General features: G+C 47.8%; 1 protein-coding gene across 3 annotated transcripts in view; it reads right to left on the bottom strand.

The window, feature by feature from the left end:
* PGAP2 (post-GPI attachment to proteins 2) overlaps positions 1-23,161 on the bottom strand; it is a 187,140-nt gene that overhangs the window by 132,705 nt on the left and 31,274 nt on the right. The window contains exon 1 of one of the 3 annotated variants that reach the window (XM_086933763.1): positions 14,747-14,864. The exons of the other annotated variants lie outside the window; for them this stretch is intronic. The gene's annotated coding sequence lies outside the window, so the exon portion shown is untranslated. Of the gene's footprint in view, positions 1-14,746; positions 14,865-23,161 lie in introns of those variants that run through there. 3 annotated transcript variants of the gene reach the window in all.

Below are 23,161 nucleotides of genomic sequence, written 5' to 3'. Positions count from 1 at the left end.
GCCGCATCGGGGCTTTGAAACCTAAGGTCATAGGTTTACGATGAGGCTGTCCTTTTAAAACAAAGTCCTGCCGAGCGGAATTTGAAGTATTAGACACTCCGGTCTTCGCGTCGTCAAGTGCATAGTGTACTCCGCAGGAGATTAATATCTCCTCATCATGCAGTTTTAGAATTAACTATGTGTTCATATATTCACTTAAAGAAGATATCCAACCACATTTTACACCCACGGGTTGACACAAAGTGGTTGTGATAGAGCAGAACCCACTGAAAAATGACAGCATCTGTGCTGTAAAGTTTATAGACTATTAACATTTTTATATATATATATATATATATATATATATATATATATATATATATATATATATATATATATATACACACACACATATACATATATACACACACAAACTGGAAAAAAACAAATGTTACAGGGGCGTTATAGATTTTACTCCTACAATTCAACAGTTATAGTTAGCTGAGCTAACTAAAACTTGCGCCCCCCCCCCCCCATGCACTGCTTATGACCTCGCATATTACATCACTCATGACAGTCAGCAACATCACTGATTTCATCCACAGAATCTCTGAAGCACCCACTCCCACCTCATTATAACATTTCATACACTGATGAGGGGTGTTACCCCAAAAACGGTCCCAGGATGCTTGTTTCCGGTCCAGGGAAGACATGGCTTGGGAGTTTGGGCTGGATTGTTCCCATGAGGCATAGGGTTAGACTGATTTGAATATAGCTGTGTCTGAACTGGGAAGGTGGAGTGAGCTAAAGAATGATGATGGATTCAACTCAGATCTGTGACTGCGGGTGAGTGTCTGAAAAGTTCAGGGCGCTCCATACATCATCTCCTTGTGTTGGCTTTGTTCGCCCTACGTTGGCAGGGTATGCCCAGACGTGGGTCCCTTGCTCACTTTGCCAATGGATTCAAGATAGCCTGGCTGATGAGGGGTGTTACCCCGACCGGTCCCAGGATGCATGTTTCTGGTCCAGGGAAGACATGGCTTGGCAGTTTGGGCTGGACTGTTCCCATGAGGCACAGAGTCAAGACTGATTTGAATATAGCTGTGTCTGAACTGGGGTGGTGAAGGGAGCTAAAGAATGAGGATGGATTCAACCCAGATCTGGGACTGCGGGTGAGTGTCTGAAAAGTTCAGGGCGCTCCATACATAATCTCCTTGTGTTGGCTTTGTTCGCCCTAAGTTGGCAGGGTATGCCCAGACGTGGGTCCCTTGCTCACTTTGCCAATGGATTCAAGATAGCCTGGCTGATGAGGGGTGTTACCCCGACCGGTCCCAGGATGCATGTTTCTGGTCCAGGGAAGACATGGCTTGGCAGTTTGGGCTGGACTGTTCCCATGAGGCACAGAGTCAAGACTGATTTGAATATAGCGGTGTTTGAACTGGGGTGGTGAAGGGAGCTAAAGAATGATGATGGATTCAACCCAGATCTGTGACTGGGGGGAAGTCTGAAAAGTTTCAGGGCTCCGACCATCATCTCCTTGAGTTTGTATTGTATACAAATCGTATACAAGTTTGTATTGTATACCACTAATTGTTTGATTTGGTATGTGTTTTTCAGAAAGTACATTAATAACTTTTTATTTTTAAGAATTTTTTTGAGACGCACAACATAGTCAAATTTTCTGTGGAAAATCTGTAATCAGCAAATGTATTTCACATACTGAAAAATATACTTAAAGGCCCTATTTAAATCAGAGCCACCCAAGAGGCCAACATTTTGTTCATTTTCTTGTCATATAATTTTTGGGGGGAATTTTTATACTCTGACACCGTTGCGCTGATCGCAGACACGTCGAGAAATCGCAAAAAGAAAAGCAGACATTCAACGACCACCACCACATTAAAACATTTTAACTTAAAAAAATTCATTCTAACTATCACAATACAAACATTACTAATCACATTGCTACTTTAAAACATATATTTGTAGTAACTTTTTAAAAAACTGTGTTTGAAGCCTACTGGCCATTTTCGCCATTACATAGCGTGTCGCGATGACTCATGTAACTGCAACAATCGCGCCTTTTTTAGGCGGTGCAAAACACATATATGCACACATTTTACAGTATTTTGGGCACAAGGGGTTTATTATGACACTGTTTAAAGTCAAATTTTTGTAGGGAGTTTGCATAAAAACAATCATTTAAACCAATTTTCCATTTTCACTGTGATGCCGGGCGTTGCGATGACATAAGTAGCCGCGGAAACGGCCAATACCTCGTGAAATGACAAAACAAAAGCACGCATTTAATAGCCAACACCAAATTCAAAACTTATAACTGCAAAATGATTTATAACGAAGGCTCCTAGTTTTCCATTTTTTACTGATTTTTACAGATAAATTCAGACAGAAAACAATTTATTTTCTTGTCTGTATTCATTTTTAAATGCAGTTAAAAACGGAAATTGGGTGCTTTGAGTGATTCTAAATACACTTTGCCATGAATGCCAGGCTAATAACTTTGTGGGTTAATAGTAAAGGGGGTTAAAAAGAAGGGAATTTTAGTAAAACAGCAGAAGATATGAACAAGGCTGATACTGAAATATTCATATTTTCATATAAGTGCATTGACTTATCTTCTGCTGGTGTTTATTTCACTGAAACCTGACAGGCATTCAAACATGACTGCATATTTATTGGTTAAATAAATGTGGAAATATACCAGTTTCAGCTTCATTCTTTTTTTAAAAACCCATAATAAATATAGATCAATACAGATAAAGTTGCCAAAAAATAAATATGGATCAATACAGATGGAAATGTTAAAAAAAAATGTATAGGGGCGTGGCCAAGATGGCGGCAGAGTAGGACGTGTTACGAGTCCCCTCCGGCCCCAGGCCCTACGAAGCATTGTATAGCACGGCCCCAGGAGCTCTTTTTTGGGCAATTGGCCGATCCGGCGACCCTGTGGAGCGGTAGCCAGCAGTGGAGTGCGCCCCGGAGACGCAGGAGCCCGCCTTCGCGGCACCCGTATCAGAGGAGGTGCCAAAGCCCGGAGGCAGCCCAGGAACTCCTGGTGTGGAGAGCGAAGGCCGGCGAGCTCACCCGGGCACTGTGGGGAGGTGCCGTGGGGGCCGATCAGCGACGAGGGGGAGCCGGACAGGCGCGGTGTTCCCGGATCTCCCGGCATCCGCGAGCGCCCGGAGCCGCGGCGCGGCTCGCTTCCTACCTGAGGCCGTGGTCTGAGGCCTGGCTGGGGGAGCGCCCGGCGCTGCTCCCCGGACTCAAGCATTGGAGAGGAGCCCTGGATTGCGCATTACAACTGAAGCGGAGCTGGAAGGAAGCGGCCTGACCCCCATTGGACTGAGTGCGCCTGGATTGCGGCGGTGAGCGCGGAGGCTGTCGGCTAGGACCCGAACACGTGGCTGGCTGGGAGATTAGCTGGGGCCGGCAGCTGGGGCTTGAGACGGCATGAGGATCTAGACCCTCAGAGGAGTGCAATGCTGCGGGGGAGTGTCTGAGCGGGCAGCGTGTGAGCGCGACCACGGCCACGACTGATTAGGGGGCCGGAGGGTACTGCTGAGGAAGAATTGCTGCGAAGGCGCTGTACCGGCAGCACTCAGGAGGCCTTCATTCTGGCTAGGTTCCCCTCCCCCACCTTCTCTTGGCGCGGGAATTGAGGCGCTGGTACGCCGAGGGAGCAAGCAAGGTCGGACTGCAATCTGGAACCTCGTGGTCCCCCGAGATATGTGACCTGGCACGCCGGTGCACTTACCAGCATAGTTGGACGAGCTCCTAGCCTCCTGTTTTCCTGGCTGCACGGTGACTGAGCTGTTGCCACCCCTGGCTGTTGGTGTTGGGCCGGAGCAACGGAGGCCGCCTCGACTGGACTTGGCTACCTCCACCAGTGTGACGAACGGACGCTGTAGTTGGTGACCTGGGCCAAGTGTGAGGGTGCTTGGCTGGGTCCTTGTGAGGATTCTTTCTGGTGGTAGAGGAACGCCGTTCGTGGTGCCTTCCAAGAAGTCGCAAGGGGCCACAATGTCTACCGTTTTGCGCAAGGGGAAGAACGGGAAGGATGGCCAATCAAAGAACACCCAGCAGCCAGCGTCCCCTGGCCCAAGCTCTTCTCCTAAGCGCTCTGATGACGAAGTTCCGGTCACCAAAGCTTTCATGACTGACCTTTTCAAGTCTATCAAAGAAGACATCTCGGACCTCCGAGCGCAACTGACGTCTGATCTTCGGGAGGTACGAAGGGACGTGGACGCTGTGGGAGAGAGAGTAGCCACGTTAGAGGACCACGATCTCAGCATGGCGAGCGACGTCCACCAGCTGCAACAGGACGTGCTGAGGCTCACTGAACAGAACTTGGACTTGCAATCCCATGCGGAAGACTTAGAGAACCGCTCTCGGAGGAATAACATTCGCATACGAGCAGTGCCGTGGGATGGCGAAGCGGGTGATCTACGTGGCTACGTGCAGGACCTCTTCCTTCAGATTCTGGGCGACGAAGATGTGCGTGAAATTCGGATGAACCGGGTCCACCGAGTATGTCTGCCGAGGAGGGGAGGAGGACTGCCCCCGGACATCCTAGTGTGTGTCCACGATTTTCAACTCAAGGAGAAGATCCTTCCGAAGGCACGAGACACTCCCAATTTGCAGTTTCGGGAACACCGTCCGCAGCTCTATCAGGACCTGGCAGCACTGACTCTTCAGAAGCAGCGGGAGTTCAGGCCAGTGACGGCGTTTCTGCGAAACCATAACATCCCTTACTCATGGGGTCATCCCTTCCGCATAGTTTTCCGCTGGCAGAATAAACTGGCGCAGATACGTTTGCTGCAGGTGGCAAAGGAACTACTGGGCATCGAGGATGAATCTCCAACCTCAAGGGTAGGCAGCCCATCACCAAGACGGCGACATCGATCCTCCTCTTGGCACTGAGTGGGGTCAGCAACGGGTCGTGGGCGGCCCGATCGAGCAACCAGCTTACAGGAAAGGGGAGATGCGGTTGACTCCGTTGTTTCGGCGACGTTACTGTCTTCACAGCAGAGCTCTGGGGCGGCCTAATTGGTAGGCTGCGGGCCTGAGGGTTTCGGAGGGGCCCGCGTTCTCTGGTTCCGTGGGTATGCAGGTACTTTGTGAGAAGACACCCCGGACCAAGGCCCTGGGAGACCCACCTGAGGTCTTCCACCCCCCTCCCAGTGACTTCACGGTGCGTTGCACTGTTCTGGGACTCTTCGCTGAGACTGTTAAGTATCTCTGTTTGTTTTTGCACTGGGGTTTGGCTTGGGGGGTGGGTTGCAGGGGCTGTTGGGGGGGCCTTGTTGGGAGGAGGTCGGGTGGAGCGGGGGGTGGTGGCGCTGGTCTGAATGTATGATGTGCCTTTACCTCTCAGTGACTAGATTCTTGAAGGGTGGGCTTGTCCGGGAGAGGGCAGAATGGGTGGATGTTGTTTTTGCTCCTGAGATGTTGGCCTCTGACAGGATTACGGGATTCTGTGGGGACACGGTGGTGGGGGAACTGACGGACCATGCAATAGTGTTTCTTGAGGGGTGCTGGGGCAGGGAGGTATTAGCAATGTTTAGCCGGGGGTGGGTGTTGGAATCCCCTTATGCCGCTTAGTATTGGGACGTGGAATGTCAAGGGCCTTAACTCCCCCCAGAAGCGCCAAAAGATTTGGAAGTATCTCATTGATCATCACCTGGATATTGTGGGGCTCCAGGAGACCCACCTAGCGGGCAAGGATGAGCTTAGGCTGCGCCATAGGCAATTCCCACTGATTTATAGGGCTTCTGCCTCCACCAAACATAGAGGGGTAGCGCTTCTCTTCCGAGCATCTCTGCACTTTCAGCCTTTGGGGATTAGCTGTGACAAGGAAGGGAGGTGGCTTATGGTCAAGGGGGTGCTTGGCGGAGTGTCATGTATATTTGTGGTGGTGTATGTTCCCAACTCGGGACAGAATGCCTTTCTCCGGGACCGGTTGGACAAGGCAGGGGACTTTGCTGAGTGCCTTGTGGTGCTGATGGGTGATTTTAATATGGTTTGGGATGGTGACATAGACAGCTCGAGGGCGCAGAGGGCGGGAGCTGGAGTATTTTCCACGGAGACTCAGGGACTGATTGGTGACCTTGGTTTGGTTGATTGCTGGAGATTCCTGCATCCCCATTCACGCGACTACACGTTCTTCTCCCATGTTCATCACTCCTACTCTAGGCTTGACCATATCTTTGCAAGCCAGGCACTTCGAGGGGATATCCGAACTTCTAGTGTTTTTCCCCTGTCTGTCTCGGATCACAGCTTACTGATACTGGGGTTGCATTGGCCGTCCGGGGGGGGATGGCGTGAAGACTTGGTATTTTCCGCCGGCGCTTGTCAGGGATGACACTTCCTGTAAGGAATTACGCAAGGCCATTGGGGAGTTTCGGACTCACAATCCGGCCTCGAGCTTTTGGTGCCCCTCTTTAACGAAATGGACCTTTATGTTTCGCACCTTGGAGGCCTTTGGTTTCTCGCACCAATTCATTACCATGATCCGCGAGAACTATAGCAATCCTTGCTCCAGAGTGATGGTAAATGGGCATTGCTCCGCTAGTTTCGCTCACACCAGAGGTACGAGACAGGGCTGCCCTCTCTCGCCGCTGCTCTTTGCCTTAAGCATTGAGCCTCTAGCCATCGCATTGCGAGACCAGGAGCAGATAAAGGGACTCCCCTTTTCGGGGGAACAACATAAGATCTCCCTTTTTGCGGACGATGTGCTCCTCTCAGTTGGGGACCCGGCGCACTCACTGCCGCACATACAATCTTTGTTGTCTGAATATGAAAGCGTGGCCGGCTTCAAGGTCAATTTTGATAAATCTTATATCCTGAACTTGACGCTCCCGCCGACCGAGGCCGAGCGCCTGCGGTCGCTTACGCCGTTGGCATGGGCGACGACCTCTCTGCTCTATCTAGGGGTTCGCCTGACACCTTCTATAGGCTCCCTATTTGCAGCGAACTTTCCGCCTATGTTACAGGCTGCACGAGGGGAGCTGGACAAGTGGAAGCCGAAATACATTACTTGGCTGGGCCGGATCCATGCCATCAAGATGGTCCTCCTTCCGAAATTTCTGTACCTTTTCCAAGCCCTCCCCATACCAATTGAGGTGGATTTCTTCCGACGACTGAAGACCCTTCTCCTGAAATTCATCTGGCAGGGTGGGCGGGCACGCCTCTCCTTTGCGACTCTGAGGCGCCCCAGGGAGGAGGGAGGAGTGGGCCTCCCGGACCTACACCTGTACTATAAGGCCGCGCAACTGAGGGTCTTGGTGGAGTGGTCGCAGCAAGAGTCTGAAAAACACTGGCTGCACATGGACAGGAGTGTGGCTGGGCGGTCGATTTGGGATCTGGCATGGAAACCCAAGCCCGATAGACCTAAAAATGCGTACAACAGCACCCCCACAAGCACGGTCCTTAAAGTTTGGGACACTGTGACAGGGGACGAACGCTGGACGTCGTTCCCCTTCACTCCTTTGCATTTTAATCCTGCTTTCCCACCGGCCCAGCAGGATGGACCTTTTAGGCCTTGGAGAGAGGGCGGCTGTAGGGCCCTTACGCATCTCTTTCATGGCACGGAGCCCCTCACCTTCGCTAACTGCATGCGGGATTACGGCCTGCCACCCACGGAGGTATGCCCAGCTGATCCACTGGGTAACCTCGCCCGGGCTAAGAGAAGCTGCTACGAGACCACCCTCGCGGTTCGAAGCCTTTTTTACTGCGGACTGCCACAATGAAGGGAACAATCTCCTTTTTATATAAACTTCTGCTTGACACTGATCTCTCCTCGTCCCCGCTATATGGACCATTGGGAAAGTCAGCTGGGTAGGGACATAGCGGAGACTGAATGGAAGGGTCTCTGGCGAGACATTAAGATCCACAACCACTCGGCGGACTTGAGGGACGCCCATTTCAAAACCATGTTTGATTGGTACCTCTACCCCTCGAAACTCCATCGCATATTTCCGGCAACTTTGGATCGTTGCTGGAGGGACTGTGGCCTATTGGGTGACTTTCGCCACATCTGGTGGGACTGTCCGATCATTAGACCCTTTTGGACCGCAATTCTGTCTCACATCAAAGACATGTTGGGGTATCCAATTCCTGATTCACTGCCCTTTGTGGTCCTGGGTCTCCGAGACCCACTACTGGAACACCAGACAAAAGCAGATAAACAAATTATGTGGCTGTGCTTAGGGGCAGCTAAATTAACGCTAGCTGCAGCTTGGAAGAAACCAACGGCCCCGGCAATATCATTATGGCACGCAAAGTTATGGAGACTGATGAGCATGGAGAGAATGGCGGACATCTTCCTGGGCAACTTTAAGAACTTCATGTTCCGCTGGGGACCCTTAGTTAGATTTTTGTTGAAAGGTCTGCCATCTGCTGTCTGTCCATCGGCACTGAGAGCACTTCACCTTTTCCAAGTCTAATTGTATGAATGCTGAGTGTGTAGTGAGGATTATGACTGTGTGTTGGCGCCACCACCTGGGTGGGGGAGGGGGGGGACCTGGGGAAGGGAGGGGGGGGGCAAAGTTGGGGGGCTTCTGTTTTCTTTGTTGCGGCACTGCAGCACTGAGGAAGGACTTTACCCGCTTGGGTATCTCCTGTGACATTTCATTTGCTAGCTTTATCCCTCCTCAGGATACTTTCAGCAGAGCCATTGAGTGGCGCCTACTGAGTGGAGCTCTCCCAGCCCCGTCATCACGGACTCTGCTTCATATGACTCGCTGATGCATGAGGCTTCTAAAGGTTATTCTTGTTGCTCCTGCGGGGCTCATGTTTGTACGGCTGTATGATGCTGCCGGTTTTCTTTCTGTCTGTCTTACTTTTGTTCCTTTTTGCAAATATAATAAAACCTACTTTTACACAAAAAAAAGTATATATATATATATATATATATATATATATTCAGCTCGTGGAGACCAAAAGGTCAACAAGTGTGATTAAACTTTTGGTGTGAGCACTGCAACCTTTTGGTCTCCACGAGTGCGGTTCTTTGGATATCATATTTCCGAGGCTGAGCTGAATACTATTGCGGGTACCCATTACCGCATACTGCACCCGCTCGCGAGTGCCCTGACTCTTCAGTGGGACAGGGAGCACCATATATATATATATATATATATATATATATATATATATATATATATATATATATATCAGCACCCTCATGTTCAGGCTGGGTCGCACCCTCACAGAGGACTGCCAGAGGGGCTGTAAACAGAACAGTACCTTCTTCCATACATAGTGGGACTGTCCGATTATACAACAATTCTGGAGGAGGGTGACGCTAGTAATGTCAGACGTCCTATGGCATACATACATAGGTATTGTATGGAGGCACGGTGGCATGCTCTATGTGTTTCTGGGGAACAAACATGGCCTAAGTATAAAAAAAAATCTGGTTACTAGTGGCTGCAATGGTGGCCAAGAGAAATATTGCGGGCCTGGGATGCCAGCCAACCACTGAGAGTGGCACGTTGGAAAACGGACATGAACTGTTACTGTGCAACAGAGAAAACAATCTATGAGAGTTGAGGCTGTTCGAAGAAATGGGAAAAGGTATGGAACCAGTGGGTGCTGTATAGGGGTATGTAAGGGAAGTCAGGATATATCAAGGGGATGAGGTGGGAGAGTACAATAGCTCCAGGGACAGTTCTCCTGGATCCCAGTCCAGTCGGAAAAGACAATATTTTTCAAGAATGTACAATATGCTGCTCTAAATGTACTGTTAAAAATGTAATGTGGTAATGTTGCTACCTAACACTGCTGATGTTTTAATAAAAAGTAGTTAAAAAAATACCATAAAACCGGGAGCCCTAATTATAACCAACACATTATTTAAACAACTGTATAACAGCATGTACAGCTCCCTTCATCTCTCTAAAACAGTGCATACCTTTTTCAGTGTAATCTAGGACTGCATGCATTACTGTATCACTAAGACTCTCATTCACTGTATAAGTATTTGAGGGGATCTGTGAGACAATACATCAGTCTATCAATACTTCAGTAACAAAATGCGTGAGTGCCTTTGTACATCTATGAATGGGTGCATCAGAGTCACAATGGGTACATGCGAGTCTAAGTGAGTGTCTTAATGGGTGAGTGAGTGCATGAGTCTCTCAGTGGGTCTCTGACTGGCTGCATGAGTGTCTGAGTGCTTCTGTAAGTGGGTGAATGGGTCTGTGAGTTCGACTGTGATTGGGTACATGAGTCTCTGAGTGTGAGTGACTGTATGGGTGTGTGAGTGTATGGGTGTGTGAGTGTGTGCGTGTCTGAGTGGGTCCGTGAGTGGATGCATGAGTGGATATGGGAGTGGGTAAATGAGTGTCTCAAAGGGTCAGTCGGTAAGAGCATAAGTCTCTAACTAGGTGAGTGAATGGGTGCATGCAGCAGTGGCTCTGTGACTGTGGGTCTGTGACTGTGGGTAGAGTGTCTGGGTGGGTCTGTGTCAGGATTCATGAAACTTGACTGGGTGAGTGAGTGGGTGGGTGGGTGCATGTATATCTGAGTAAGTCTGTGAGTGAGTGTGTGAGACTCTGAGTGGATGACTGTGTTCATAAGTCTCAGAGAGGGGCTGTGACTGAGTGTCGGAGTCAGTGTATGAGTTGGTGTATGACGGTCTCAGCGGATCTGTAAGTGGGCGTATGACTGTCTCAGTGGGTCTGTGAGTACATACGAGAGTGTAAGTGGGTCTGTAAGTGAGTGGGCAAGTCTCTGAATGGGTCTGTACATGGATGCGTGACTCTCCGAGTGAGTCTGTAAGTGGGTGCATGAGTATCTGAGTGGGCCTGTAAGTGTGAACATGACTGCTCAGGTGGGTCTGTGAGAGGGTGTAACAGTCTCTAAGTATGTATGGGACTGTACGCATAAGTCTATGAGGGAGTCTTTAAGTAGGTGCATGAGTGTGTGTGCGTCTGTACATGGGTGCATCACTCTCCAAGTTAGTCTGTAAGTGGGTGCATGAGTACCTAAATGCATATGTGAGTGGGTGCATGCGTATTTGAGGGGGTATGTGACTGAATGTATAAGTGTTTGAGTATGTGAATGGCAGTATAAGTGCCCGAGTGAGTTTGTGAGTGCATACATGAGTGTGTGACAGTGATCGGCGAGTGTGTACAAATATATATCTTTTTTTCCACAGATCGTATGCTTCAAGAATGGCGTAGGTACACATTAGGGGTGGGGGCTCTGAGTAATGTGCCAGGGGGTGTGATGAGAGGGGATCATTCTTTCATTTCCTATGGGCCTGCCCAGGATTTAGAAGTACTGGAAAGGCATTACCCATGTGATTGAGGACATAGTGGGAGCACAGGTTCCCCTAGATTCCCGATGGCACATCCTTGGCGTTACTGGCGAGCTCACATGGCCAAAGTGGTCCAAATCATGGCTGGCATTGGCAAGGGGGGGTAGCCAAGAGGAATATTGTACACTCATGGGGAGTGGTGGAGCCTCCGACAGTAGCTGCATGGCTACGCGACATAGACTGGTGCTGGGGTGCAGAACGGGTGGTGTATCAAAGCAGGGGATGCCCTCGCAAGTGAGAGAAAATATGGGGATCGTGGACATTATATAGGGGTATGTGAGGGATTTTATGTGACACCTTTTCAGGTTTTCTGGGAGAACTTTGGGATGTACATTATTTGGGGGTGGAGGGGACTGCGCCTATTACTCCAAGATATTAATGCGACATATTGCTTAACCATTGTCAATTTGAGGTTTTCTCTACAAATGTATGATCGCTTGCATCTGAAGCTTGTTTTTTGTGTTAATAAAAAGAAATGAATATATATATATATATTTTTTTTTTTATTTTTTTTTTTTATTTTTAACCCCTAATATATTTTCACCAATATTTGTGATGTCGTCGTGGTAGTCATGATGTCACCGCAATGGTACACAGGGGGCCATGCTGGCGATCGTAGCATTGTCACGATTATCACACGCTCCAAAAAAAAAATCACGTTTTGACACATAACTCGCCCATTTCTCAAACATGGGGTCAGAGTATCTCCACCCTGACGCCTTATGTGGGCTTTCACACAAATTTTCAGCCCTGGGAACCGTTCCCAGACGATTAAATGGCAGCTGCAACTTTCTGTTCAGGTTGCGTCCAGCCAATCAGAGCCTTCCCGTTGACGTGTCCATACAAATATCCACAGCCAGAGATATAGCTTAAATTGTTGGCTTCAATTTCTCAAAAACAAGTGGACAGACTTGCACCAAATACCAAAAAGCACAATCTGCGTAACAACATCTACCTTTCTGCAAAATTTGTCTAATTCCGTCCTGCGGTTTGGGCTGTAGGTTCGACAACGTGTTCCTATGGGAATTAACATTACAAACGCACCCTTTTTTCTGACCCTTATTTCTCGGTCCCCGCTGCACGGATCACCCCCATACTTTCCATGACAACCAGAACCTACTTTGACACTTTCTTTGGAAAGATTGGTCAAACAACGCCAAAGTTGTAGCCAAGTTAAAAAATGTTATTATATGACATTTTTGAATGGTGCCTCAAGCAGAAATACCTTCTGTCATTCAACATCAACTTATTTTGCATCAAAAACATAACCCTGATTTGTTCATCCCGAGCACTAAATTCAGCCGATGTCAAGCAGAACTCCAAAATGATCAGTAAAATAAACCTTATGAAACATCTCTCTATTTTTAGGTCTTACAGAGGAAAAAGGTTCACCCCCTACTGAACGTATGCAAGAAAGATCCCAGAAAGAATAGGTCTTCCAGAACCAAAAACAAAGGTGTGTTTATCCGGGTTAGGGCACTCCTTTAGGGCCACCGAGACTGAAGTTCAATAAGGTCCTAAAAGGAAGGCAGGATGCCCCACAGAAGGACCAGATGAATGAGTACATCATTGGCATTCATACTCACTGAGAATACAAGACTGGCCTGGTCAGGGAGGTGCCCATGACTGGTATTATATTAGAACATTCATGGAAAGACATTTGAGCTCCTTCATCTTCCTAATATTTCTCAGTTTAGATCCAGTATAAAGCCAGTGGGAGAAGATCAAAGAAACTGTGACTTTAACCGGCCAGGAGGTACTGGATCCCAAGAAACAACAGCATAAAGAATGAATCTCCACCGAAATTCTCTGCAAAATGCAAGCGAGGAAGGCAAAAGAAAGCTGCAGTCAACACCAGCCAATCAACAGAAAAAGCAAAAGTGCGAGGCAAATCCAGCAAAAACAAGGAAGCAAAGAGAAGTTTAAAAGCATACAAGCAAAGATTCATCAAGGGTCTTCCCTCAGAAGGCCAGGAAGCAGCAAGCAATGGAAACTTAAAAGTACTCTACGACATAACAAGGAAATTCCTGGCAGATACAGCAAATACAGTAAACTAGAAATACCTGTTAAAAACCAAGCTGGGAACTCGCACCACAACATCAGCCGCGTTTATAACGCCCTGGCCATGACGGACTGATTGGGGAGGGCAGCCGCAGTGCCTTTAGCAGACATTGATAAAGCCTTTGATTCAGTCTGTAGGGAGTACCTCTTAACTCTTCTTCAGATCATTATTGTAGGGCCAAGGTTCCTTTCTTAAAACTACCTATTATTCACCGATCTAACTGCCACAGTCTGGGTGGATGGTGCAGCCTGATTCCTTGCAGAACCGCCAGGGGGTACAAGACAGGGTGCCCATTGTCCCCCTTGCTGTTTGCCCTGGCCATATAGCCCTTAGCCGCATGGGTGAGGATTGACGCTCAGGTGCAGGGCTTTGAATGGCCTAAAGGCCTATCAGATAAGATACCACTGTACGCTGATAAGGTCTTATTCTTCTTTAAAGATCTGGCAACCTTCGAACTTCTCATCTTAGGGATTATGCAGGTTTTTGTTGAGACCTCCGGCCTATACACGAACGTTGGGAAATCAGTGGTATTTCCTGTGTGTAGGGATGCTGGAGACATGGAGTGGGAGTCAAAAAATTAACACAAGCTGTTAATGGGTTAAAGTATTAGGGGTGCTTGTTTCTCCAGACCCAACCATTTCGTGGACCCATAATACAGCCCCACTTCTACTGCGAGTTAAAGCAGAAGTGAATGATTGATCCCAGTTACCATTGTCCCCGTTAGGCAGACCGGTCATTTTTAAAATGGTTTCCCTACCTCGTATGGTATAGCAACTCCAGAATTACCCCAACGTTATTCCTCCATCATGGTTCCAACAGGTTAGTACAGTTCTGATGCAAATTTTTGGGGGGTGAAGTATCACACATTGCTCTTCGGACATGTTTTTAATTCGCATACTGTGGGGGCATTGCTGCAGCTGATGTGCTGTCCTTCTATGCTGCCTCCCATATACTAATTATTAATGACTGGTGATATAACGCTGAAGAGGATCGAGCATACGCCACAGAGAGATGAGCGATGGGCGACACCTCCTTGCAGGACTGTCTCTATAGTGGGGGAAGGATGGGTTCTCTTTCTTCAGCAACTCGGGTAGAAATACACATATGGAAATGGTCCCGCTGAAAGCTGGGGTGGTAGGGAAAACTGATGCAAGGGACACCACTGTGGGAGGACATTTTTCTTCAACGGGTGGCACTATTCAGAGGGTTCCAAAAGTAGGATGCCATAGGAATTTCTACACAAGGGGATGTTCTGCGCGGCATGAAAATGAAAATCATTTCAGGAGATACAAAGTGATTACCAACTGCACCGTAGCCAGTTCTACAAATACTTACAGTTTCTTCATGCCATATCCCCTTACCTGCAAGGCCTTCAAGAACTGCCAGAATGTAGCCCTCTGGAGGGAAAATTGTTAATGGGGGAACTTGATACCCCGGTTACGAACAGCTCCACTACGCTGCCAGCCTTTAAGGCGACCTAAAGGGGGACATTAGAAACATAGATGAGGATGACTAGACGGAAGCCCTAGAAGTCACCGTGGGGTAGCAATATTTTATCGGCTCCATCTGATTCAATTAAAATATTTACAGAGGGCCTATTATACTAGGAGCTGCCTACAGCGCATGGGATTGACTGGATCCCCCATATGTGTTCGTTGTGAGGCGGAGGAGGGCACCTTCCTTCATACGATGTGGAGCTGTGTAAAATGAACGTGCTTCTGGTGGGGGTGACGTCCTGTCTTGGGGAGATTCTTGCCTGGGACATTTCACTGGACCCAAAATTGATACTTCTTTATAGCACGGAATAAATAGGAGGGAACTGCTATAAACGGCACCTGTTATTTTTGGGGCTTACACTGGTGAAAATAAACACAGCTAGACTGTGGAAAGCAAACACACCACCATAGGTGGTGGAATGGAAGAGAGGGATAGACCACTGTATATTGCTGAAGGTGGTGGTGTTCCAGGCTAGGGATGCCCACAAAAACCCCAGACGATATGACAGCGATGGGCACATTACAGGGGTATAGTATTAGCCCCAGTTCATACTCTGGACTCTCAACTGGATGCTGAAATACAACACTATGGACTCATAGCACAATGGAATGAGATGGGGTCTTATGCTGTATTTGAATAAGGACATTACTGGTGGAATATAGTGGTTTAAGGTGGAAGCCGGGGGTTGACTGTGAAAGTTATTGTATTACAGTTGTTGATGGGATTTTACATTACAGTCTCCTATGTATATATGTGGGACGGTTAGGCCCCGATATAGTGTTAAAACCTGATAAAATGTGTTCAGAAAAAAAACCAAGCTGGTAAGACCATGGATAACAAAGGCCAACAACGAAGATGGGTGGAGCACTTTGAAGAACTGCTGAACCAGCCCATGCCACAGTCTCCATCAGACATACAGTCTGCTGACAAGGACTTGCCAATCAACCGCAGCAGAACAACCAAGGAAGAAAAATGGCAAGCCATCAAACATCTGAGAAATGGGAAGGCAGCAGGACCGGACAACATTCCTGCAGAGGCACTGAGGGCAGACATTGAAACATCAGTAGACAAGATCTGGGAAGACAAAAAGGTGCTATCAGACTGAAAGGAGGGATATCTAATCAAGATCCCTAAAAAAGGTCACCTGAGCAACTGTGCAAACTACAGAGCGATAACTCTTCTATCAACCTCAGGCAAAGTGTTCAACAGAGTCATCCTGAACAGAATGAAGAAGCAAGGCAACGCTCAGTTACAAGACCAGCAAGCTGGCTTCTGCAAAGATAGATACTACACAGACCAGATTGCAATACTGTGCATCTTCATTGAGCAGTCGATGGAATGGGACTCCCCCTCTATGTCAACTTCATCAACTATGAGAAGGCATTCATCAGTGTGGATAAAGAGACTTTTTGGAAATTCCTCCATAATACAGTGTGCGAGATAAACTTGTAAGAATCACCAGGCACTCTTAGGAGGGATGACCTGCAAGATAGTCCATGGAGGACAACTCAGGGAAGCCTTCCAAGTGAGGACCAGTGTCTGCCAGGAGTTTTTGCTTAGGAGAAGGAATGGGATCCAGTAGACGCCTTGGATCCAGCTTGAAGATCTGGACTTTGCAGACGACGTGGCCCTACCTTCCCATACCTATCGGCTGATTCAAGAGAAGACAGACAAAGTTGCAGCCACATCAGCACAACTTGGACTCAACATCCACAGGGGAAACACCAAGATCCTGAAGGTGAACACGGCCAGCCCTACTACAGTCACTCTTGCAGGTGATGCACTGGAAGAGGTTGAAGCCTTCATCTACCTGGGCAGTCTCATAGACAAGCAGGGTCAAAGCAAAAGTCGTCAAAGCAAGGCCTGCCCTCATTCATTTAAAGATAAGGAGCTCAAAGGGATCTAACTCTGCCAACTTAGATCAGGCTTTTTAACACCAACGTTAAATTGGTCCTTCTGTATGGAGTAACTTGGAGGACAACAGTGACCATCACCACCTAAGTCCAGACCTTCAGCAACACCTGTCTGAGGAAAATCCTCAAAGTTTGCTGGCCAAAAACAATCAGCAACAACAACCTATGACAGTAGACTTTACAACTCCCTGCTCATGAAGAAATCAAGAAAATAAGCTGGGGCTGGCTAGGTCACACTCTACACAAGCCTGCATCCAAGACCACCAGGCAAGCCCTCACCTGGCTCGAACCCTCAAGGTAAAAGGACAGGGAAGGCCAAAAAACACCTGGTGTTGAGGCCTCGAGGCTGACTGCAAGGAGATGGATTACACCTGGAGTCCGATTTAAAGAAAAGCCCTGGACAGAGATGGCTGGAGAGTCCTGGTTGATGGCATATATGCCAGGAGTGGTAGCAGGCATAAGTAAGTCATTAAGTTTGGTAAGTTGTGTGCATCACTCACCGAAAACTGATACAAAAGATGCTGACTTACACCAAAATATCGTTCTAGCCCAGCCCCAGATTCAAGCACCTTTTAAAAATCCTGTAGAGGGCAACCAGTGTATCCACCATATCCAGAAAATCGCTCTAAAAGACACATTTTGAGAGAGAGGCCTCCAGGAGGGTGAGGATGACCCAGATTAAAAAAAAAAATCATGGTGGGCCTCTTTTAAGTATGATGACCACCTGAGGCTTTGCCTGGATCAGATTAAGAAGGTAAGTCTAGAGATTATCCTTGCTTGACAGCAATCAAGAGAAATGTTGACCAAATTCCATGACTTCTGTGAGAAAGGGGAGATCCCTGCTGTATCCAGAAGCTTTCAGGGTGTTCATTCCCAGGTCACTTTAACACGTTTCCAAGATATCTCCTCTTGGTCCCTTTGGATTTCAAACCCAGGCCGAACACATGGCAGAGAAGGACATCACATAAAAGAATTACATCATATTTGAGAAGGACAACATGGCATGCCATTAAGCCTTGCATAGGGAGGCCGCAGAGACTTTGTGTGTCTATACACAGACAAATTGTTTAGAAAGAGATGTCTTTGGGGTCTGGTCCCCATCATAAAACTCTGTGGGGAGCTAGGGAGGGGTGGTGGAACATCTTGGAAGAAGCTTCACTCTCAATCAAGGCATGAATCTCTTTCATGTGGAAGGGCAGTGGCCTTCTGCCCAACTGCCCTCCGGACTAAAACAGGCCACACATGGACAATAGATGCACTTGGCATGTCTGGTCTAAAGGTGCCCAAATTGTGCAGTTATTCCTTCTCAGGTATAGTTGTGAATGGCTACCACACTTTAGGCCAGCCATTCAAGTTCAGAGGGGTTTGTTGATTGGGATATTTAATCTATTGAAGGGAGGTTGTATGTGGAGGTCCAGAGGCTCTTTTGGTACTAGGATTACACCCACTGTGGGATGCTTTGATTAGGCTCTCCCACAGTAGTATTTACATCTTTTCTTCATATTGGTGGTGTATTCTCAATGTTGTGGGCTCTTTTCTGCTTTTTCTTATTTTTATGTTTGTGTGCAGCTTTTGTCTCTGTTGTGATGGGCGAGTGTTATTCACTGTGGTTTTATTACCATAGTTAAGTTGTTGCTAGGTTTCTGTAGGTTGTTTAGTTGAATACCAAAATATATAACCTACTAGGCTGCAGCCAGTAAAATGAATGCCAAACCCTCACTCCCTTAGAGCGGTATTCTTTATCACAGGGTCTGCTCCGTACCATAATCGGATTCAAGCATCTATAGTGGTCTTCTAGGGAGTTCTTAGATGGTAGCGTGGTATGAGGCAGGTGTTGAATGTTTAAGTGGGGTGTTGCTACTCTTCTGTTTGCGTGCCTCAGTGACTGTCCACATTTACTTGTTTGAATTTTGTTGTGAAGATTTACACCTCAGACTGCTGTGGTTAAGATTGTTACGTCAAAAATAAAAAGGCTTAACTCCCCGAGCAAAAGGATGAAAAGTTTGAAACATCTCATTGACCTAATACGATATCCTTGTCACTAGCACAACAGCATCACATCACATCACATCACAGGGAATTTCGCCAATCATACTGCTCTTACCCTAGATTAAGCACAATAGGCTGGCCGCCTTCCTTCACAAAAATGACCAATTCACTTTGTCAGGGACCAAAAAGATCAAAGAGCTTAGCTGTGTCATGGCTAGAAGATAGTTAAAGTGTAGGAGAGTCGGTAGAGCTACTGCTTATGCGTCCATCTAGGGTCGGGAAGGGTGCATGGTTCCATTCTTACAGACATAGTCCACATCTGCTCGTGGATGGCTTTAGTCTGGGCTGTACGCGTCTTTATGTGAGACTGTTCTAAGGCGAGCCCAGCTTTGGTGCTCCACTTGATTAGCACCAACACCCTAGCAATCCAAGTTTACTTGTATCATTCAGAAATGCCGTTTAGAGGCACCTTATAAACTTGATGAATCTTCAGGTCTATTTTCTATTACAAATGACATTTTGTCACAAGCAATTAAAACAAGGATGTATCTTGTCATTGTAAAAAGAAAATGCAATTGAACTTTCATTTTGAGACGGCATGACCATCCTCAATCAATGCCAACTCTCTACTAAAGATGACATCTAGTCACAAACAACTGAGTTACTGACGCTGTAGTCGGATACTGGTCTCTTCTTGAACTCATACAAATAGAAGCTTCAAAACAGAAGGTCTTTAAAGTATGCTGTGGCAATAACAACACAGCCAGAAGACAAGATCACTATATAATTTATGGGCTAATAGCCAACTGTCACATATAAATGACAAAACGTTACATTTAACCTAGTCAGCCTTTCTTTACAAATGGTTTTTTAATGACATTTTTTTTTTTATATGATCACTCCTCCCTTCCAAGCTAGGTGGTCAAACCGATACGGAAAACATGGCAGCTTAGGACCTTGCCACTGAGGTCAAAATGCGTGCACAAACAGCCAGCTGCATGCTGCCACCCCAGAAGTCCCTATTAGCCATACTAGTCGATGACAGTCTGAAAACTAGGTATCAACAGGACATTTAAACTATTAGTGGCCGATGCAGGCTCCAACATGAAAGGTTTTCATTTAAATATATGTGCACTTCTTCTTCTGCAAACTGCATAACAAAATTGCTTGATTTTTCATAATAAGCCTTTAAGAGCAAATACAAATTAACCTATATATATTAACTGGAAGAAAGAACAAGTTACTTACCTTCGGTAACGCTTTTTCTGGTAGATACTATATCTGCCTGTGGATTCCTCACCTTGTGAATATCCCCCTTGCGCCAGCAACATTCGGAAATTCTTTTTCGTAGCCTCGCGCCGACGTGGATAGGACGTCACAGAGACACGGCTCCGCTCGCGACTCCGCTGACGTCACCGACGCCTACAATAGGCCCACGCCGGCTTGATGACATCAGTTCCGCCTTTTTTCCGTGCCATCGAGGCACACGGACGGACCAATGACAGTAGATATATACATAGTATACACAATACACAATAGCCAAGGAGAAACACACATAGTGTGAAACAAGTGCAAGAAAGCAAATGAAACAACTCCTTAACATAATAAAATATAAACAATATAATACAGTAAGTCTGGTATAGAAGAGTGGACAACGGGGAGGCGGGTGGGTCAGTGAGGAATCCACAGGCAGATATAGTATCTAACAGAAAAAGCGTTACCGAAGGTAAGTAACTTGTTCTTCTGATAGATACATCTGCCGTGTGGATTCCTCACCTTGTGAATAGAGTCCCACAGCAGTCCCCACTCCCGGAGGAGGGTGTCCACTCTTCTAAACCAGGAAATCCTGAAGGACAGAGCGCGCAAAGTGGCCGTCCCTCCTGACTTCGGTATCCAAGCAGTAATGCTTCGCGAAAGTGTGGAGGGAAGACCAGGTTGCCGCCCTACAAATGTCCTCCACAGGAACACCTCTAGCCAAAGCAGAGGTAGTTTACTTAGCTCTAGTGGAATGAGCCCTAATACCCTCTGGAGGTTCCTTACCGGCCAAAGAGTAGCAGATCTTTATACACAGAACGATCCATCTTGATAAAGTTCTTTTATGGACCGCTCTTCCCTTCTTGCAGCCAGCAAAGCCAATGAAGAGTTGATCGTCCAAGCGACAGTCTTTAGTTCTGTCCAAATAAAAAGACACCGCCCTCTTAGGGTCCAGACGGTTCAAGTCCCACTGAGGTACAATAAAAAGGGTAGGAGAAAACTTGTTTACAAGACCTTTCAAAAACCTCAAGACTACAGGTGACTTAAAAAGAGAGGGCTGATCAGGCAAACAAATAAAAGCCGGCAGCGCCGAAAGATAGCCCTTAACTGTGGCAACTGCCAGCCCCTGTTGCGCCAAAGAAAGAGCAAACCGGAGCACATCTGATAAATGGGCTCTCAACGGATCAATTTCATTCTCACCACACCAAATAACAAACCTAGACCATCTATAAGAATAGACAGTCTTAGTGGAGTCACGTCTGGCAGACAAAATGACATCCACCACATCAGGTGTGAGAGAATAGGAAATCAGGTTGCCCCGTTCAATCTCCAGGCATGAAGGTGCAATGTCTGGAGGTGGGGGTGTAGAACCTGCCCCTCCATCTGAGAGAGGAGGTCTGCCCTGAGAGGGAGACGGAGCGGCGGGTGAGAGGAGAGGTGGAGTAGATCTGTATACCACACCCTTCTTGGCCAATCCGGGGCGACCAATATAACTTGGGCCCGGTCTTGGCGAATTTTCCTCAGAACCCGAGGAATCAAGGGTATGGGAGGAAACGCGTAAAGGAGTTGATTTCCCCAACTCAACTGAAACGCGTCCCCCAAGGCTCCTTGCATCGGATACTGGAGACTGCAGAATGACGGGCAGTGAGCAGTCTCGCGAGTGGCAAACAGGTCCACCCGAGGAGTCCCCCACGTCCGAAAGACGTGACGAACCACCTCCGGATGAAGCCTCCACTCGTGGTCGGCAGAGAACTGCCGACTGAGACTGTCTGCACGCACGTTGAGAACCCCGGCCAGATGATTTGCCATCAGACAAATCTGATGGTCCTGAACCCAGGACCAGAGACGCAGAGCCTCTCTGCAGAGACACTGCGACCCCACTCCTCCCTGCTTGTTGTTGTACCACATCGCGGTCGTGTTGTCCGTCAGGACTTGGATCGACTGACCGCGAAGGGAAGGGAGGAAGGCCTTGAGTGCCAAACGTATCGCCCGCAACTCTAGAAGGTTGATGTGAAGCAACCTTTCCTCTGGAGACCAAAGACCCTTGACCTCCAGATCCCCCAGATGAGCACCCCACCCTGGAGTGGATGCATCCGTTATCACCATGGCCACCAATGGAGGTAGATGGAAAGGCTTCCCTTGCGACAGGTTGCCTTCCACGCTCCACCAAGACAGATCCGCTGCAGTTTCTCTGGAGATCTTCACCGACTCCCTGAGATCTCCGTTGTGCTGATACCACTGCCTGCGGAGACACCACTGGAGTGCCCTCATGTGCCAGCGTGCATGGTTGACCAGGAGAATGCAAGAAGCCATCAGACCGAGCAGGCGAAGGACCTTCAGGACTGGAACGACCGCTCCAGGGTAAAACAAAGGAATCATTTCCTGTATGTCGCGAATCCTTTGAGGTGGAGGGAATGCCCGACAAACAGTAGTGTCCAGTACGGCACCTATGAACAGGTTGCGCTGGGAGGGCACCAGGTGAGACTTGGGTACATTTATCGAAAAACCCAACCTGAACAACAACTGAGTTGTCTCTTGCAGATGATGGAGCACCTTCTCTGACGACTCCGCTTTGATCAGCCAGTCGTCCAAATACGGGAACACAGGTATCCCCGATCTCCTGAGATGAGCTGCCACCACCGCCATCACCTTGGTGAAGACTCGAGGCGCAGTAGTAAGACTAAACGGAAGGACCGCAAACTGGTAGTGCTGCGACCCAACCGTGAAACGGAGATACTTCCTGTGCGACTTCAGGATGTGTATATGGAAATACGCGTCCTGCAAGTCGAGCGACACCATCCAGTCTCCTTCCATCAACGCTTGAAGAACCTGAACAAGGGTGAGCAGCTTGAATTTCTCCTGCTTCAGATAGAGATTCAAGATCCTGAGATCCAGGGTTGGACGAAGCCTGCCATCCTTTTTAGGGATCAGGAAATACCGGGAGTAGCATCCCTGACCCCTTTCCTGCTCTGGGACCACCTCTATCGCACCCTTTCGTAACAGAGTTAGAACCTCCTCCTGCAGAAGAGACAGATGTTCCTGGGTGCAAAAACCTTGACAAGGAGGGTAAACAGGGGGGGAATTCCCGAAAGGGAAGGGCATACCCATTTTCTACAAGATTGA

Source organism: Lissotriton vulgaris, chromosome 8 (assembly GCF_964263255.1).
Source record: "Lissotriton vulgaris chromosome 8, aLisVul1.2, whole genome shotgun sequence".
Taxonomy (NCBI): domain Eukaryota; kingdom Metazoa; phylum Chordata; class Amphibia; order Caudata; family Salamandridae; genus Lissotriton; species Lissotriton vulgaris.
The sequence above is the reverse complement of the archived record's forward strand: the minus strand, read 5'-3'. Positions and strand labels throughout refer to the sequence as shown.